This window comes from Dendrobates tinctorius, unplaced genomic scaffold, assembly GCF_039654945.1.
Source record: "Dendrobates tinctorius isolate UK_male_01 unplaced genomic scaffold, ASM3965494v1 ptg000118l, whole genome shotgun sequence".
Taxonomy (NCBI): Eukaryota; Metazoa; Chordata; class Amphibia; order Anura; family Dendrobatidae; genus Dendrobates; species Dendrobates tinctorius.
This window is the reverse complement of record NW_027361786.1, coordinates 322,501-343,994: the sequence shown is the minus strand read 5'-3', so window position 1 is coordinate 343,994 and position 21,494 is coordinate 322,501. Positions and strand designations below refer to the sequence as shown.

General features: G+C 44.6%; 1 long non-coding RNA gene across 1 annotated transcript in view; it reads left to right on the top strand.

Annotated features, from left to right (window-relative positions):
• LOC141101496 (uncharacterized) overlaps positions 1 to 21,494 on the top strand; it is a 427,984-nt gene that overhangs the window by 186,626 nt on the left and 219,864 nt on the right. The window lies entirely within an intron of this gene.

Sequence of the window (21,494 nt, the reverse complement as noted above, 5' to 3'; positions counted from 1 at the left end):
GTATTGTGGATGTGTTGCACTAACCTATTTCCCTCTGTATTGGGGCTTTGTTAGACTCAAATCTTTCCTTTTTAAATTACATCCAGTCACTCATGTCATCTGGACCTCAAAAACAACTCCAGAATTAGCCTTTTTCTTATCAGAAAAAGCAAAAATTCTTGTCTTGATTGCTGCATCTCACAACTGTTTCATCTTCCTCTCACTAAACGTTCTGCTTTCCAATCTGTTCTGAATGCAGCACCTCGGCTCATATTTATGTCCAGCCACTACACCGGTGCCTCCAACCTGACCCAGTCATTGCACTGGTTACCCATCCACTATAGAATACTATATAAATGTATCACTTTTACACATAAAGTTCTAAACGCTGATGCACTGCCTTATTTCTCCTCCTCATCTCTACCTACCAGCCTACCTGTGCTCTCCACACTGCTGCATCGCCCATCATATAATCCCTCATCTCTGCTCTCTCTCTTGCTAACTGAGAGGATCATTTAGTATAGCTGATAATTTGGATGAGTGTTTGTTAAAATGCTTGATCTATGTTTATCAGCTTGTGTAAACCTGCCGACAATCACCCGACAGACAATTCAAAATCTTTTCTTTGTCGGGTGATTGGATTGTTCATGCCGGCATTAAAATTATTGTTCTTGGCAGCACATTGTCCTGTGTATACAGTAGATGTGCCGCCGATTACGATGATATGCTATTTCGCACCGAACAATCATAACAATCGATTTGTACATACAATGGCATGTGAAAGTGTGGGCACCCCTAGTCAAAATTACTGTTATTATGAACAGTTATGCAAGTTGAAGATGAAACGATTTCTAAAAAGCCTGAAGGTGAAGATGACACATTTCCTTTGTGTTTTAGGCAATATACAGTATATTTTTCATCTTTTACATTTTAAAAATTACAAAAAGGAAATTGTTCTGATGCGAAAGATTGTGCACCCTGCATGGTTAGTACCTATTAGCACCCCCTTTTTGCAAGTATCACAGCTTGTAAACACTTTTTGTAGCCAGCCAAGAGTCTTTCATTTCTTGTTTGAGAGATTTTCATCCATTCTTCCTTGGACAATTCTTCCAGTTCTGTGAGATTCCTGGGTCGACTTACATCCTCTGCTATTTTGAGGTCTAGCCTCAGATTTTCACTGCTGTTCAGAGCAGGGGACTGTGAGGGCCATTGTAAAACCATCAGCTTGCACCTTCTAAGGTCATCTATTGTGGATTTTGACTTGTGTTTAGGATCATTCTCTATTTGTAAAAGCCATCCTCTTTTCACCTTCAGCTTTTTACCAGATTGTGTAATATTTCCATCAAAAATTTGTTGAAATTTCATTGAATCCATTCTTCCCTCTACCCGTGAAATGTTCCCCGTGCCATTGGCTTCAACACAAACCCAAAGATGGATCCACCTCCATGCTTAATTACATTTCAAACTGAGGAAAGGGCAACTTGAAAACGCTTTGTTCTCTTGTTATAGACTTCTCCTGCTTTGTGGGTGTTCATTTAATGACCAAAGTCTGCAAGTGTAAATCGGCCTTAAAACCAATATGCTGCATAATCTGAACCTTCAACTGTAATCTCAAAAACTTTTTTTCATGCTGCAGCATTTCTCTAGAATGCACTACCCTGGAATAATTCCCAGTTTCCTCATTTTAGAACATGTTCCAAAAACCCAAATCTTTTTAGGCAGGGTTATCAGATTTGATAAATTATCTCCTGCCCTATGATCACCATTACTGATCAGAACCCCATCCCTTCATCGAAAAAGTATCCCAGACATTTCCTTGCTCAATAAGGCTCTTCCTATCTATTCACACAGGTGATGGATCATACGAATTACCCAATTTACATGAAATATGATTAAAGCATTGTGCAAACCAAAAGCTTTTACCTCTCATGTCATAGATTGTAATCTCTTGTGAGCAAGGCCCTCACTCATATTGCTTGAATGGTTAATTAGTTTAGTATTCTGTAATGTTGGACTTTTTTATGCATGTTCGCTCTGAAATGTAAAGTCTTGTGGAATATGCTGGGGCGCTATACAGAGGTTATAAAAATCATCAAAGAATAACAGAGACAGGTTTGTGCCCCATGTTTTAATAATGCAGAGCTGTATATTCCCTAGTGACTGTGATGCAGCTCAATATCAAAATTCTGACTACCGACAGCCACCACTAGGGGGAGCAAAAGTCCTTACTGAAGACAGTGAAAAAAAACAGATTTGGAGCTCTGCATCAGAACAATGAAGTTTGAGCCCCCTATTATGATATATTAAGAAATTAATCAGCGCAGAATTTGGATCCTATTTAGATTAAAATAAAAATAAATTATTGATTTTATAAGTTATGCAAAAGATAAGGATTAACCAGGTAAATATTGTGCTTTCTACAATACTTACCCGATCTTGGGTATCTCAGACTTACCTATGTCCAGGGCTCCATTTATAATTCTACCTATTTGCTCTTGGAATCTGTCAAAACTTTGCTAACAGACATGTCCATAGTTTTGCACTGCACAATACATAGCATTATGAGGTTTGGGGCTTGTCTTTTTCCATTTAAGACAGCTCTTAATGAGAACCTTTCACTATGATTATATTTTTTAAATTTAAACTGAGCCCCTCGTCCATTTGCCGCTGTTCTACTGATTCTGGAACAGTTTTTCTTTTTCCTCTGCGCCTTTCCAGTCCAAAGTTATGCGCTCAGGAAATAATGGTGAAAATGTTTCCTTCAACTAACTGGGCATGTACCGTAGAACTTCTTTGTAAGCATTTCCTGTTTCACCTCTGATACTGGCCAATCAAAATATGGTCACGCCCACAGAAAGGTACTGTGGTGCACGCCCAATTTGTTGAAGCAGAACACTACACCATTATTTCCAAGGGGCATATCTTTGGATTAGAGGGACGCAGAAGAAAAAGAAAAACTGTTCCAGAATCAGTGGAGCATCGGCAATTGGAGGATGGACTACATTTAACTTTAAAAATCCAGTACAAGGTCCCCTTTAATTGACCAAAGTGGAATGTACAGGGGGGCAACAAGAAGTGTTCCATGAGAGGTAACAGATAAACAGCCCTTTGGATGTAAATGAAGAATAGGACACAATAACCATTGGACTTTGCTTAGGACAATCAGCACTGACATATAGTAATGTGGATGATTTGCCCATAGTAAAAGATGAGATTATAATTCAATTTTCCAGGTCAGGTTAGTAATTGATGACTGTGATTAGACTATTCGTTCCTATGACAACTCCACTGTTTTCTGTCTGCACCACTTTTTAGAAATGACAGCCATTATATGGAGTTTTAAACATTGAAAAGCGGAGTGATGTTTGAAGAAGCAACATCAAGGGGCACAAATAATTCCAAATAATCAGCTGAGACAGTTATTGTGCCCCTGCCAGGGTCCCAGATAAATTACTTACAATGGGTTTGATCCAATTAATTTCGTCCCCAACTAGTGATAATCTCTGCACCAGTAGCTCGGCGTCTTTTTTCGGAGGATGATCATCGCGTCTAGAGTAACTGAAATTAATCTGAAGTATTAAAAAGTAACTAAACTTTCTAACTGATTTTTCATGTTTAGTAGACACTTCAATTGTTTGCAGAATGGTGGGGTCCAGAGCTTGGGATCCCCACCGATTGTGCACAAGACCCCTAAAAAGCTACAGCTCAGCAGACAGGAGCCTTTCTATTGAATTCATACTCCTGTCTGTGCCCTACTGTCTGCTGGACCGTGTGCTCCTGTCTTCTGAGATGTGCGCTCCTGTCTGCTGAGCCATGCGATCTTGTCTGCTGAACCGTGTTCTCTTGTCTACTGTGCAGTGCTCTCCTGTCTGGTGAGCCGTGCTCTCCTGTCTGCTGAGCTGTGTGCTCTTATCTGCTGAGCCGTGCTCTCCTGTCTGCTGAGCTGTGTGCTCTTATCTGCTGAGCTGTGTGCTCCTGTCTGGTGAGCCGTGTGCTCCTGTCTGGTGAGCCTTGCCTCCTGACTTCTGAGCTGTATGCTCCCGTCTACAGAACCATGTTCAACTGTCTACTGAGCCGTGCACTCCTGTCTGCTGAGTTGTATGCTCCTGTCATCTGAGCTGTACGCTATTGTCTGCTGAGCCATGTGGTCCCATCTTCCATGCAGTGCGCTCCTGTCTACTGAGCAGTGCGCTCCTGTCTGCTGAGCTGCGTATTTCTTTGGGATCTATTTCACGATTATTGGGGGGGATCTCAGGCCCCGAGCCCCCACTAATGTGCCTGCTACATATGAAAAGTCAGTTAGAAAGTTTAGTTAATCTTTACATATTTGTATCATCATCGCCCAAGACAAAAAATGGGCATTGTTGCTGATCTATTAAAGAAATTGCGTGAGATTTATTCATCAAGTGTGAAAAGATGAGTTTTCTATTGATCACAATCATGGAAAAGTTTGCATGAAGTGATTTTGAACCCCATGAACTCAAGAAGATCAGTGTCTGTCAGTGTTTGTAAAGTAGCCCGAACCCTAGAAATGAATGACACAAGTACACAAGAAAATCTACAGGGTTTTCTGCATGTTCCCGAAAGCTGAAATCTTGGTAAAATCTTACAAACAGCATAGGATTTATCTCCTGCTGATTTGTTATATTTTGACTAGTAATTTACTGAGGGAACATGGGGCAGCCAAGAATGAGGGCTTGATATTGTTTCTACTACTTTATATAGGCTAAAGGGGGGAGGCTCCTGCTGCAGCCAGTTGTCTTACAGCCAGGCACAAGACAGAGCGGAGGAGGACGGGGACTCAGCGGAGTTCTTGAGACACAAAGAAGATTTTTTATACATTTCTTAGCTATAAATTTAAAGGGGTTGGCTACTTTCTTTTCTTAGTGCAACTTTCCTGAGAAACTGAGAAAATCAGCCCCCTCCAATAGAAAAATGTATTTCCCATGTGAGATGTTGTACAGTTGGCGGAGGCTGATGGACTGGTCGGGTCGGATGCTCTTTCACCAGCAGTCATTTTATGGACAGACGTGCAGGTCAGTTGTTGAGGGAGGCTGCACTAACAAGAGAAAAGTAGCCCGGCGCTTTAATACGAGATGAAATAGGATCAAATAAAGGGAGAAGGTTAAAGCGTTTGCTGAGATTAGACTTCTGTTTCCCGGTAATTGGGGTCCTTCAGCCTTATAAACTCATTAACTTTAGATATTTCTTATTGCCCCTGAATAAAAAAAAAAAGAGAAGAAAAGTTGGAAAGATACAAGGTAGACTTATATAGACTGGAGATTCTGGCTGCTGATTGCGGATCGTAATGACATTACTATTGGATTTTGCTTCCATTATTGTCCTTATTGTCATCCAGAAAATGACCACCATTGGGACATGTGAGTTTTGATAGTACTTAGAGTATCGCCTATAGTGAACAGGCTAGGGATTGCAGCTCGAGACTCCGGAAAGAAATGGACAGGTTGGCGGGCAGCGGGGTGGCCGGAAAGGTGAGTATTATTTTTTTTTTATTCCAATACTCCTGTTATTTCTCCTGGCGCCTCGATACCAACCATCCAGTCTTCCTCTTTATGCCAGTGCACTCCGCATCTCCAGGCACATGTCTTGACGTCATGACACATTGCAAGCTTACAACACTCAGTGACCTTTGAGGCCTGGACATGGCGCCAACTCAAGGCCATAGTGAAGAGACTGGAGATGCATTGTGTGACGGCGGAAAGTAGACTGGAGGGCAGGCGGCGAGCTGTTGGAGTCGTAAGCGATAATGCAATTATTTGTTTTTTTTCTAGCTACGACATGTACATAAGTCGGGGACCGTATGTGCAAAACGAGAAAAAGAAGTGCTTTTACGACACGTAGATTTATGGCAAAATTATACCCATATGATGTGAAAATATATACATGGGTAACAAATGAATATATAATGCACCTGCTGCACTTGGAAGACTTTAAAATTTATGCAAAAAGAGAGTCAAAATAACAGATAGAGATAGAGATCAGTGATGAACAAACGTGTTGTGATAAGGTGTTATCTGAGCATGCTTGGGTGCTAACAGAGTGTCTTCGGCGTGATTGGAAAATATGTTCGAGTCCTCGCTGCTGCATGTCTCACGGCTGTTCGACAGCCACAACACAAGCAGAGATGACCTATTTGAGTCCCCGCGGCTGCATGTCTCACGGCTGTTCGACAGCCACAACACATGGAGGGATAGCCTGTTCAAGTCCTCGCAGCTGCATGTCTCACGGCTGTTCGACAGCCACAACAAGCAGGGGTTGCCTGTTCGAGTCCTTGCGGCTGCATGTCTCACGGCTGTTCGACAGCCACAACAGAAGCAGGGATTGCCTGTTTGTTAGAAGAAATTCTAACAAATAATTCTTGAATATGAAGGAAATTGCATCGTACATGTTACAGAAATAATTTGAGAAAATATGACATTTATATTCCATTATTCACTAGTTTGGTTTGCGTTTTTCTAGTCCATTTATTTTCTTTTTTCGATTATTATATAATTTGGATGCTCAGAAATAAATAATATAATCAGTTATAACCGTATCTGCCATTTGCAATTATTCAGTTTTTTTGGGCAAAAAATGCTTCTGAATAAGAATGATTTTAAAACTAAATGTGTTAGTTTTTTTTTTTATCAATTAGCAAAATGCAAAGTGAATGAACAAAAAAAATCTGAATCGCATTTATATTTGGTGACCACTGACCACCCTTTGCATTAAAAAAGCATCAGTTCCACCAGGTACTTGTCACTCACACACAGTTTTTGAAGGAACTCAGCAGTAGATGGTTCCAAACATCTTGGAGAACTGACGCAGATCTTCTGTGGATGTCACTTGTCTAAATCCTTCTGTCTCTTCTTCTGATCCCAGACAGACTGGATGATGTTGAGATCAGGGCTTTGTGGGAGCTGGATCATAACTTCCAAGACTCCTTGTTCTTTTGCACGTTGAAGATAAGTTGTTAATGACATTGGCTGGATGTTTGGGGTTGTTTTCCTACTGCAAAATAAATTTGGAGCCAGTCAGACGTGTCCCTGATGGTATTACATGATGGACATGGGTATTTTTCTCCACACCAGAACCTTGTTTTTTTGTGCAAGGTTGTGTCACTAGGCCTTGCTTCCACGTCAAAACTTTGGTGTTTTGGCCACAATTCTTCCTTGAAGATCACATCTGGCCAAATGTTTCCAAACATCATCATGGCGTCGCCCAGCAAGATTTCTTTATATATTTGTTAGTTTTACTTATATTATGCAACAAAATGCCGTCTTGTATTAGAGTAAGCTATAAAAATGGCAAGCAACAAGAAGTTGCCATTACCTAAATTTGCTGATGCCATAACGTAGAGAACAATCACAGCAACATTCTCAAGCCAAGGTGGTAGTCGAACCTACAATCTTCTGGTCCGTAGTTAGACATGTTATCCAATGCATCACTGGCCCTGATAAAGAAACTCATCTGTGTCATTTCCTGAAAACCTGCAAGGGAGCTGTAGAGAACACGCAGCATAGTACAGAAGTCGGAGATACTGGTGGAGGTCCTCAAGAGTGAAAGAGTATGTAGATACCCTTTTTGGGGTGTGCGCGTGAGTACAGTTTGTATCCATAGCACTAAAATCCCTTTTAAAGTGTAAGGCTCGTGCCCAGACTGGATGGTGTGAGCGAGGATTGTGGCCCCACTGTGCCACAAACCAGACTACCCTAGAGAGGCATGACCAAGCAGCTACCTTGGTGTTCACTGGAGCCTTTAGTGGTGAGGTTGGGCTTTGCGGCAGGTAGCTGCCAGGTACCACTCCAGGGCTGTGTCTGCCAGTAGCAACTGATCACACAGGGGACAGAACAATAATGACCGGTGCGGGCAAGTCCTGAAGGGTACGACTGGTACTTTGGTGGGCACGGCTGGGACTCTGGCAGGCAGGCGGGCACGGCTGGCACTCTGGCAGGCAGGCACGGCTGGTACTCTGGCAGGGAGGCGGGCACGGCTGGCACTATGGCAGGCAGACGGGCACAACTGGCACTCTGGCAGACAGGCGGGCACGGCTGGCACAAGTGGGATAAGGGAACAGATAGGAACCAGTTCAGACTGGAGGGACAGGAACTGATTCTGGAAGCTCAGGAACACGGGCAGGTACGAGTGAGATAAGGGAACAGGTAGGAACCAGTTCAGACTGGAGTGACAAAGAGCCACAGATGTGGAATGGGAGTAGAACAAAGCCGCAGGATGCGGGACGGGAGCAGAGCAGAACCGTGGGATGCTTAACGGGAGCATAGCAGAGCTGCAGGATGCGGAACAGGAGCAGGGCGGAGCTGCAGGATGCGGAACAGGAGTAGGGCAGAGCCGCAGGATGCGGGACGGGAGTAGAGCAGAGCTGCATAATGCGGAACAGGAGCAGAGCCGCAGGATGGGGGCAGAGTAGGGAAGGTTACACAGAAGGAAACAAACAGGTACAGGTAAAGGACGAAGTTCAGACAAGGACAGACATGGGAAAAAGTTCAGGACAAAGGATTCAGGCCTGGGTATACACCCGTCAGGATGGTGGAAGCAAGACACATAGAATACAGGTACGAGCCTGGGTATGCAGTCACCCAGGAAGGCAGGAGCAAGACACAAAGAATACAGATACAGGGCTGGGTATACAGCCCCCAGGTTGGCAGAAACAGGACAGGATCTGGCAACTCAGTAGCAGAAAGTAGACTGAGAGAGTTTGTTGCTCAGACATCTTCCTATTGGTGGAGATGCCCTAAGTACCTGGTAACTCCTGGCAATAGACTGGGGACACATTAGGAATAAGCACACTGTCTCTATAAGACTCAGGAAGTGCAGGCACTGCCGCGCTAAGCATATAGCCAGGAAGTATGCACACAGCAGGTAGAGGACATGAGGTTCACAGCATGGAGCAGGCAGAGGGCAGAACTCACAGCATGGCCTGTAGTGATCAGTAAGTTGGTGTATAAGCCAGATGGAAGACGCAATGCACTGATGCCGGCAGGGATGTTACATAAAGAGGACCTATCAGCAGGATATTTGATCCCTAACTAAAGGCATAAGTTTAAAGCCCTTTAATGCTTTGTGCACTCATTCCTTGCTTACAGTGTGTCGTTGGGGCACTTTTGAGAAATCCATCCTTGAAGTTTTAATTGCAAGTGCAGCAGGGCGGGCACTTCACCTCCAGGTGTGTTGGGCTCTTTCCTCCTTTCCCGTCCACTGCTGGCCACTGGTCTTTCATTGGCATCATTAGATGCCATCATCAGGTGCCAAGGTTCTTTTCATAAAGAAGGGAGTTGCATGTGTTAGGCGTCAGGTTTCTGCGTCTGCTCTGCAGGAATCCAGAGCCTCACATTCTGCGGTCTCCTGCAGAGGAGATTGCTTTGCAGCAGACCGCTCCAGAGACTAAGTCCCTCTGTGCTCCTACTGGGCATGCTCACGAGACGATCTCCTATTGGAGATCGGGAGTCATGTGCCCAGGTCCTGTTCCAGATCTCATTGGTCCATCTCGGAGATCTGGAAGGTCCCGCACGGCTATAAAAAGTGCGCATGGCCGTTCCACCATGCGCTATTATAGACTATACTTGCTATGTGTGAATGGTGATGGATGCATGATTCTGGTGACTGACTCATTATAAAACCCCTTCCCTCTGATATTACGTATGTGGATAGGGAATTAGCTTGACAGTCAGCGCCAGTCAGTGGCAAGCCTTAAGCCACTGTGCTCACCGCACCGCTACGTTAGCGTCCGACATTGCGCATGCTTTCTAGCCTTGTCGTCGAGCGGCAGTGTCCTACGCCACGCTGCAGTTGCAGCCCTTCTTGGCGCTCGCAGTAGTGACACCGCACACACGGTAGGTCTAGAAGGACGCAGCTCCTCTGTCTTAGGTCCTGCTCCTCTGACCAGATACCGTGTGTGCATTTTCCTGAGGCCTTTGACACTAACAGGCTCAGCGTTTTTGTATGTTTATGTTGCAGCGCCTCTGTGTGTGAACAGATCCCGCTCTGCGCACTTTGGGTGAAGTTGAACCCGTGCGCATTATACCGCCATATTGCTCCTCTGTCATTACCTAGCAGTGGTGTAACACCTACTGCACGGTGGACCCCGAGCGGCGAGCGCACTTTATTATTTATTTTTATTTAGTGCGTTCCGCCGTTCCTAACAGCATGCGCACTGAGCCACTAATGATGTTGGATATCAATGGACCGACTCCCACATAGTTATCAGGAGCTCACTGCGTATGTGCCATCTCGTCTGATGAGACAGACCTGGTGCCTTACCAGAACCTCAGGTGGCAAAAACAGGTCACAGAGAGGAGTGACCTGTGACTCAAAGCCTGGAGTCTGGCAATCTAGGGTAAGGGAGAGCGCACAGCAGAGCTGGAAGTGCAGTGCCCACCCCTTTGCATTTGCAATTAAAACTTCAAGAATAGGTTTCTCAAAAATCCCCCTATCTATCTATTATCTATCTATTTTCTATTATCTATCTATCTATTAACTAACTATTATCTATCTATCTATCTACAAACGTGGTCAAAATTGTTGGTATCCATCGTTTAACCCCTTTACCCCCAAGGGTGGTTTGCACGTTCATGACTGGGCCAATTTTTACAATTCTGTCCACTGTCCCTTTATGAGGTAATAACTTTGGAATGCTTCCATGGATCCCAGGGATTCTAACAATGTTTTCTCGTGACATATTGTACTTCATGTTAGTGGTAAAATTTCTTTGAAAAGACTTGCGTTTATTTGTGAAAAAAAATGGAAATTTGGCGAAAATTTTGAAAATTTTGCAATTTTCCAACTTTGAATTTTCATGCCCTTAAATCACAGAGATACGGCACACAAAAAACTTAATAAGTAACATTTCCCACATGTTTACTTTATATCAGCACAATTTTGGAACTAATTTTTTTTTTAGTTAGGAAGTTATAAGTTGACCAGCGATTTCTCATTTTTACAACACCATTTTATTTTTAGGGACCACATCACATTTGAGGTCACTTTGAGGGGTCTATATGATAGAAAATACCCAAAAGTGACATCATTCTAAAAACTGCTCCCCTCAAGGTGCTCAAAACCACATTCAAGAAGTTTTTTAACCCTTCAGGTGCTTCACAGGAATTTTTGGAATGTTTTAAAAAAATGAACATTTAACTTTTTCACAAAAAATTTACTTCAGATCCAACTTGTTTTATTATACCAAGGGTAACAGGAGAAAGTGGACCCCTAAAGTTGTTGTGCAATTTGTCCTGAGTACACCGATACCCTATATGCGGAGGTAAACCACTGTTAGGGCGCATGGCAGAGCACGGAAGGGAAGGAGCACCGTTTGACTTTTTCAACACAGAATTGGCTGGAATTGAGATCGGACGCCATGTCGCATTTGGAGATCCCCTGATGTGCCTAAACAGTGGAAGTGACACCATTTTGGAAAGCAGACCCCCTAAGGAACTTATCTAGATGTGTGGTCAGCACATTGAACCCCCAAGTGCTTCACATAAGTTTATAATGTAGAGCCATAAAAATAAAAAATCATTTTTTTCATAAAAATGATCTTTTCACCCCCAATTTTTTATTTTCCCAAGGGTAACAGGAGAAATTGGACCCCAAAAGTTGTTGTGCAATTTGTCCTGAGTATTTTGAAACCCTTTATGAGGGGGTAAAACACTGTTTGGGCGCATGGCAGATCTTGGAAGGGAAGGAGCACCGTTTGACTTTTTCAACGAAGAATTGGCTGGAAATGAGATCAGACGCCATGTCACATTTGGAGAGCACCTGATGTGCTTAAACAGTGGAAACCCCCCAATTATAACTCCAACCCTAACCCCAACACACCCCTAACCCTAACCATAACCCTAACCACAAACCTAACCCTAGCACACCCCTAACCATAATCCCAACTGTAACTGTAACCCTAACTTTGGCCCTAACCCTAATGTGAAAATGGAAATAAATACATTTTTTTATTATTTTTCCCTAACTAAGCGGGTGATAAAAGGGGGTTTGATTTACTATTTATAGTGGGTTTTCATGTTTGGCAGCTGTCACACATTAAAAGACGCTTTTTATTGCAAAATATAGTTTTTGCATCACCATATTTTGAGAGCTATAATATTTCTATATTTCGGCCCACAGAGTCATGTGTTGTCTTATTTTTTGCAGGACAAGTTGACATTTTTATTGGTACAATTTTTGGGCATGTGACATTTTTGATCGCTTTTTTTTTGGAGTCAGAATGAGCAAAAACCAGCAATTCATGAATTTAATTTTTTTGGGGGGTGCGTTTACACCGTTCCACGTATGGTAAAATTGATAAAGCTGTTTTATTCTTCGGGTCAGTACGATTACAGCGATACCTCATTTATATCATTTTTTTTGTGTTTTGGTGCTTTTATATAATGAAAACTATTTTATAGAAAAAATAAATATTTTTGCATCGCTTTATTCTGTGAGCTATGACTTTTTTATTTTTCGCTGATGACGCTGTGTGGCGGCTCGTTTTTTGTGGGACAAGATGACATTTTCAGTGGTAGCATGTTTATTTATATCCGTCTTTTTGATCACGTGTTATTCCACTTTATGTTCGGCGGTATGATGATAAAGCATTGTTTTTTGCCTTGTTTTTCGTTTTTTATGGTGTTCACTAAAGGCGTTAACTAGTGGGACAGTTTTCTAGGTCGGGTCGTTACGGATGCGGCGATACTAAATATGTGTATTCTTATTGTTTAGATTTTTTTTCATTCAAATATTTATTTAGTGATCAAATAAATATTGATTTTTTTAACTATTTTTAAAAAAATATTTTTACAATTTAAAAAAAAATAAATGTATTTCATGCTTACTTTTACACTTTGTCCCACTATGGGACAATCATTTTGTGCAGGCTGATTGCATGCTATAGAAGCTGTCAGCGCTGCAAATTCTATACACTAACCCGAGAGACTTCTTGGTCATCACTGCGCATGACAGGAAGTCTCTCAGGCCTGGAGACCCGGATGTCATCATGACGACATCGGGTCTCCATGGCAGTGATCGGGACCCCGCGGTGTGCTGTGGGGTCTCCGATCCAAAGGCAGAGGGGCTGTCAGCATATGGCGTGGCATGGAGGCGATCAGCCTGTGGCACTGCTGAGGTGTTATGGAAGCCCAGGTTGCTTTGATAGCAGACTTCAGCTTGTCTGCATTGTTGGGTCTGGTGTCTCTCATCTCTTTCACTTTTTGCATTGAAGAACTAAAATAAGTTAACTTTTTGATGATATTCTAATTTTATGAGAAGCACCTGTATAGCTGTATATACGATTGCTTTATTCGTTAGTAAACTAGCTTGAAATGACAAAGAATTCCTGTATGTAAAAGCTGATGTTAATAACGCATTGCATACAGATGTCAAACAGATGCTAGGTGAGAAAAATCGCATTGTACTCGCATTACACTCGTCTCACGGCCGGAGTCACACTACCGTATAACACATCCGCGTGCTATGTGATAAAACATTGCATAGCACTCGGCCCAGTGTTATTTTACGGGGCAGCTCACATCTGCAATTATTTTCTAGTGCTGATACACCATGAGAGAACAATGGCAGCAAGAGATGGCACCAAGACTCAGCTCACTTGCACCCATGTAAAGTCTATGGGTGCGAGTGAAACACCGGACTGCAGTCGGGTGTCACCCTAGTGCAGTCCGATATACACCGAGACAGGTAATGCTCTCGCATCGGATGCCATATGCTGATGTGACACCAGCCCAAATCACAGATCTGAGCTTCCTGTCACGGGAACCAATGGGAAAACAGGAGATGAGGAACCTGGGCCCTTGAACTGCCCCTCAGACTAGGGGGAGCCCTGTCCTTCCTTAACTCAGGGGTACCCTTAATGGTAGGGAGGCCTGAGTCACCGACCTGTCCCTATCACCTGTCAAGCCCTGAGCTAAACCCCCAACCCCCACCCCAGGAGGTGAACTGTAATGGAAACCAAAGATAAAGAACGACAGAGAATAAAGCAAACTGCACCACAAAGCAAACTATCAAAACGACACAATATGTGTGTGAGGGGAACACAATACAAATAGGGAAATGAACAAACAACAAAGTATACTTCACCCAAACGCCTAAATAAAAATGTGAGTATCAACAGCTACTCCAACACAGGACTGGTATGCAAGAGGCACGCAAATGCTATAGTCTGCATCCAGGAATGTTCTGAGCCATACTTAAAGGGAGAAGGCATTCCCAGCAGCCTCAGCCACTAATCAAAAAGTTAACTCCTGCCAAGCTGAACATCAGTGAACACCCACCGCCAACGCCCAACTCAGGCTGAGCAACAGGAAGGTCTAAGACTGCACAACAGACTCCTCAGTGTGAACAGAGTCCGAAGCCGGCGTGACACTTCCCCATAGAGTAACACTGGGCCGAGTGCTATTGTATGTTTTATCATATAGCGCTCTGCCATGTTATATAGTAGTGTGACTCCGGCCTAAGTTTCAGTCTGCCATCTTCACTCCTCCATCCATTTTCAGACCTTGATATGCCGTTTGCGATCTTTTCCTAGTTTCGGGCTTTTCACTAGCTCTCTTGTACAAGGAGAGCTGCATTCCTGTACTGCTTCTTCCTTCTACAGCTCCTCCAGGAGCTCCTCCATCTTGTGCGGACAGACTAAGAAGCTCTTCATGCCTGCATCACGCTGTAGGTAAGGCTGGGGCCACATGGCGACTTGGGGTCATGTTGCGACGTGCAACTTACTGCGACTGCTGCAAAAAAATCCAAACTTGTTGGGTTATACGTCACAAGTCAAGTGCGACCTAAATGCCAATTCACCGTTCGAAAATAGTCACGCGAAAGTAAGTCACAGTCAAGTTACATCAAAGTTTTTTTGTTGTGAGACTTGTCTGAGAGTTGCTGTTATGTAACATATTGAACCATGTAACCCTAGCCTTAATTCAATGCTATCACACCCCACAATCATGTTTTCCAAAAACTTACACACCTATTATTGCGGTTTCATTGCAATTCTTTTTTTTTTTTTATTTTGGCCAAAGAAAAACGCAAACATGACTGCAATGTGTGAATAAGTCCCAAACATTCAGACACTAACCCCTGCCATACATCTCTGACGGAGGTTTATTTCCAGGCCAAAAAATGTCCAATCGTCATTTTTGACTGTGTCTTTATCGTTCTCTCCGCCATGAGATGATACCGGCGGTGGTGCTATCAATACTGTATATAAATATTCCACCGCCATCACACATCGCCTCCTCGGCTTTCATTTCTTTCACTTTTTGCTTTTAGCTGTCATTGATGAGTTAAAGGTCGTCCTGAATGTTTACGATGTGTGACAGTTTGTGAAGATCTGAAAGTTTCCAGAAAGGATGACTACATCAGCTGATTCTGGGCAGAACGTACTGCAGAATATTGCGTAGAGTCACTGATCATCCAGACCAGGCTGGGCAATTAATTTCCTCGAGTGGCCATGTGAGAGACAGTAACTGTTGCGGAGGGCTGAAGTAACAGGCCGAGCTTAATTCTGCTCATTATTATTATTTTATACTATGTTTTATCACTAAATATTCAGCATAATTAAGTCTGATCACTCGCTGCTACTGCCAGTACACGACTTATGGTAACGTATTCTTACCAGTAGCAACTAATCTCCACCAGATAATTTACTTCTTTTTATAAATTTTATAAATCATACTGGCAGGGGCGTACATAGAAATCATGGGGCCCCATAGCAAAAGTCTGAATGCCCCCCCCCCCCAAAAAAAAAAAAAAAAAAGAAAAAAAATCAACAGGTGCTCTGAACTCCAGGCATGCATGTTATAGGTCAAACAATTAATTTTATAGCTAGTCTTTGATTTTTTCTCATTTGAGTAAAAGAAAAAGTAAAACACTTACATCCAATTTGATATACCGTATTCCTTGTAAAATTCAAAATGGAAGGATCTCATATATACTGCACAGGGGCCCAAGTACAGTCCAGGAGCTCATATATACTGCACAGGGGCCCATATATACTGTCCAGGAGCCCATATATACTGCACAGGGGCCCAAGTACTGTCCAGGAGCTCATATATACTGCACAGGGGCCCATATATACTGTCCAGGAGCCCATATATACTGCACAGGGGCCCAAGTACTGTCCAGGAGCCCGTATATACTGCACAGGGGACCATATATACTGTCCAGGAGCCCATATATACTGCACAGGGGCCCATATATACTGTCCAGGAGCTCATATATACCGCACAGGGGCCCAAGTACAGTCCAGGAGCTCATATATACTGCACAGGGGCCCATATATACTGTCCAGGAGCCCATATATACTGCACAGGGGCCCATATATACTGTCCAGGAGCCCATATATACTGCACAGGGGCCCATATATACTGTCCAGGAGCCCATATATACTGCACAGGAGCCCAAATACTGTCCAGGATCCCATATATACTGCACAAGGGCCCAAATACTGTCCAGGAGCCCATATATACTGCACAGGAGCCCAAATACTGTCCAGGAGCCCACATATACTGCACAGGGGCCCAAATAATGTCCAGGAGCCCATATATACTGCACAGGGGCCCAAATACTGTCCAGGAGCCCATATATACTGCACAGGGGCCCAAATACTGTGCAGGAACTCATATATACTGCACAGGGGCCCAAGTACTGTCCAGGAGCTCATATATACTGCACAGGGGCCCAAATACTGTCCAGGAGTCCATATATACTGCACAGGGGCCCATATATACTGTCCAGGAGCCCATATATACTGCACAGGGGCCCAAGTACTGTCCAGGAGCCCATATATACTGCACAGGGGCCCATATATACTGTCCAGGAGCCCATATATACTGCACAGGGGCCCAAGTACTGTCCAGGAGCCCATATATACTGCACAGGGGCCCATATATACTGTACAGGAGCCCATATATACTGCACAGGGGCCCAAGTACTGTCCAGGAGCCCATATATACTGCACAGGGGCCCATATATACTGTCCAGGAGCTCATATATACCGCACAGGGGCCCAAGTACAGTCCAGGAGCTCATATATACTGCACAGGGGCCCAAGTACTGTCCAGGAGCCCATATAAACTGCACAGGGGCCCAAATACTGTCCAGGAGCTCATATATACTGCACAGGGGCCCATATATACTGTCCAGGAGCCCATATATACTGCACAGGGGCCCAAGTACTGTCCAGGAGCCCATATATACTGCACAGGGGCCCATATATACTGTCCAGGAGCCCATATATACTGCACAGGGGCCCAAGTACTGTCCAGGAGCCCATATATACTGCACAGGGGCCCATATATACTGTCCAGGAGCCCATATATACTGCACAGGGGCCCAAGTACTGTCCAGGAGCCCATATATACTGCACAGGGGCCCATATATACTGTCCAGGAGCTCATATATACCGCACAGGGGCCCAAGTATAGTCCAGGAGCTCATATATACTGCACAGGGGCCCATATATACTGTCCAGGAGCCCATATATACTGCACAGGGGCCCAAGTACTGTCCAGGAGCCCATATATACTGCACAGGGGCCCATATATACTGTCCAGGAGCCCATATATACTGCACAGGGGCCCAAATACTGTCCAGGAGCCCATATATACTGCACAGGAGCCCAAATACTGTCCAGGAGCCCATATATACTGCACAGGGGCCCAAATACTGTCCAGGAGCCCATATATACTGCACAGGAACCCAAATACTGTCCAGGAGCCCATATATACTGCACAGGAGCCCAAATACTGTCCAGGATCCCATATATACTGCACAAGGGCCCAAATACTGTCCAGGAGCCCATATATACTGCACAGGAGCCCAAATACTGTCCAGGAGCCCACATATACTGCACAGGGGCCCAAATAATGTCCAGGAGCCCATATATACTGCACAGGGGCCCAAATACTGTCCAGGAGCCCATATATACTGCACAGGGGCCCAAATACTGTCCAGGAGCTCATATATACTGCACAAGGGCCCAAATACTGTCCAGGAGCCCATATATACTGCACAGGGGCCCAAATACTGTGCAGGAACTCATATATACTGCACAGGGGCCCAAATACTGTCCAGGAGCTCATATATACTGCACAGGGGCCCAAATACTGTCCAGGAGCTCATATATACTGCACAGGGGCCCAAATACTGTCCATGAGCTCATATATACTGCACAGGGGCCCAAATATTGTCCTGGAGCTCATATATACTGCACAGGGGCCCAAATACTGTCCAGGAGCCCATATAGGTGGATGTTGTTAGGTGTTAGGTGGATTCATAACTGGCTTAGTGATCGGACCCAAAGAGTGGTTGTAAATGGCTGCACATCCAGTTGGAAGAATGTCTCAAGTGGGGTACCACAGGGCTCTGTCCTGGGCCCTGTATTGTTCAACATCTTTATCAACGATTTAGATGAAGGAATTGAGGGTAAACTGATTAAATTTGCTGATGACACAAAGCTAGGAGGGATAGCTAATACTAGAGAAGAGAGAGAGAGGATTCAAAAAGATTTAAATAAACTGGAGAAGTGGGCAGCAACTAACAGAATGGTTTTTAACAGGGAGAAATGCAAAGTACTACATCTGGGCAATAAAAATGAAAAAAGCATATATAGAATGGGAGGAATAGGGCTAAGTGACAGCACATGTGAAAAAGACTTGGGTATACTAATAGATCACAGACTGAATATGAGTCAACAGTGTGATGCAGCAGCAAAAAAGGCAAATGCAATTCTAGGATGTATTAACAGAAGCATACAGTCTAGATCACGTGAAGTCATTATTTCCCTCTACTCCTCTTTGGTCAGACCTCATCTGGAATATTGTGTCCAGTTTTGGGCACCACATTTTAAAAAAGACATCAACAAACTGGAGCAAGTTCAGAAAAGAGCGACCAGAATGGTGACCGGTCTGCAAACCCTGTCTTATGAGGAAAGGTTGCAGGATTTGGGAATGTTTAGTTTGCAAAAGAGAAGACTGAGAGGAGACTTAATAGCTGTCTACAAATATCTAAAGGGCTGTCACATTGCAGAAGGATCAACTTTATTCTCATTTGCACAAGGAAAGACTAGAAGCAATGGGATGAAACTGAATGGGAGGAGACACAGATTAGATATTAGCAAAAACTTTTTGACAGTTAGAGTGATCAATGAGTGGAACAGGCTGCCACGAGAAGTGGTGAGTTCTCCTTCAATGGAAGTCTTCAAACAGAGGCTGGACAGACATCTGACTGGGATGATTTAGCGATCCTGCTTTGAGCAGGGGGTTGGACCAGATGGCCCAGGAGGTCCCTTCCAACTCTACGATTCTATGATTCTATGATTCTATATACTGCACAGGGGCCCAAATACTGTCCAGGAGCCCATATACACTGCACAGGGGCCCAAATACTGTCCAGGAGCCCATATATACTGCACAGGGGCCCAAATACTGTCCAGGAGCCCATATATACTGCACAGGGGCCCAAATACTGTCCAGGAGCCCATATATACTGCACAAGGGCCCAAATACTGTCCAGGAGCTCATATATACTGCACAGGGGCCCAAATACTGTCCAGGAGCCCATATATGCTGCACAGGGGCCCAAATACTGTCCAGGAGCTCATATATACTGCACAGGGGCCCAAATAATGTCCAGGAGCCCATATATACTGCACAGGGGCCCAAATACTGTCCAGGAGCCCATATATACTGCACAGGGGCCCAAATACTGTCCAGGAGCCCATATATACTGCACAGGGGCCCAAATACTGTCCAGGAGCCCATATATACTGCACAGGGGCCCAAATACTGTCCAGGAGCTCATATATACTGCACAGGGGCCCAAATACTGTCCAGGAGCTCATATATACTGCACAGGGGCCCAAATACTGTGCAGGAGCTCATATATACCGCACAGGGGCCCAAATACTGTCCAGGAGCTCATATATACCGCACAGGGGCCCAAATACTGTCCAGGAGCTCATATATACCGCACAGGGGCCCAAATACTGTCCAGGAGCTCATATATACCGCACAGGGGCCCAAATGCTGTCCAGGAGCTCATATATACCGCACAGGGGCCCAAATACTGTCCAGGAGCCCATATATACTGCACAGGGGCCCAAATACTGTCCAGGAGCTCATATATACTGCACAGGGGCCCAAATACTGTCCAGGAGCTCATATATACTGCACAGGGGCCCAAATACTGTCCAGGAGCTCATATATGCTGCACAGGGGCCCAAATACTGTCCTGGAGCTCATATATACTGCACAGGGTCCCAAATACTGTCCAGGAGCCCATATATGCTGCACAGGGGCCCAAATACTGTCCAGGAGCTCATATATACTGCACAGGGGCCCAAATAATGTCCAGGAGCCCATATATACTGCACAGGGCCCCAAATACTGTCCAGGAGCCCATATATACTTCACAGGGGCCCAAATACTGTCCAGGAGCCCATATATACTGCACAGGGGCCCAAATACTGTCCAGGAGCCCATATATACTGCACAGGGGCCCAAATACTGTCCAGGAGCTCATATATACTGCACAGGGGCCCAAATACTGTCCAGGAGCTCATATATACCGCACAGGGGCCCAAATACTGTGCAGGAGCTCATATATACCGCACAGGGGCCCAAATACTGTCCAGGAGCTCATATATACCGCACAGGGGCCCAAATACTGTCCAGGAGCTCATATATACCGCACAGGGGCCCAAATACTGTCCAGGAGCTCATATATACCGCACAGGGGCCCAAATACTGTCCAGGAGCTCATATATACCGCACAGGGGCCCAAATACTGTCCAGGAGCCCATATATACTGCACAGGGGCCCAAATACTGTCCAGGAGCTCATATATACTGCACAGGGGCCCAAATACTGTCCAGGAGCCCATATATACTGCACAGGGGCCCAAATACTGTCCAGGAGCTCATATATACTGCACAGGGGCCCAAATACTGTCCAGGAGCTCATATATGCTGCACAGGGGCCCAAATATTGTCCAGGAGCTCATATATGCTGCACAGGGGCCCAAATACTGTCCAGGAGCCCATATATACTGCACAGGGGCCCAAATACTGTCCAGGAGCTCATATATACTGCACAGGGGCCCAAATACTGTCCAGGAGCTCATATATGCTGCACAGGGGCCCACATACTGTCCTGGAGCTCATATATACTGCACAGGGTCCCAAATACTGTCCAGGAGCCCATATATGCTGCACAGGGGCCCAAATACTGTCCAGGAGCTCATATATACTGCACAGGGGCCCAAATAATGTCCAGGAGCCCATATATACTGCACAGGGCCCTAAATACTGTCCAGGAGCCCATATATACTTCACAGGGGCCCAAATACTGTCCAGGAGCCCATATATACTGCACAGGGGCCCAAATACTGTCCAGGAGCCCATATATACTGCACAGGGGCCCAAATACTGTCCAGGAGCTCATATATACTGCACAGGGGCCCAAATACTGTCCAGGAGCCCATATATACTGCACAAGGGC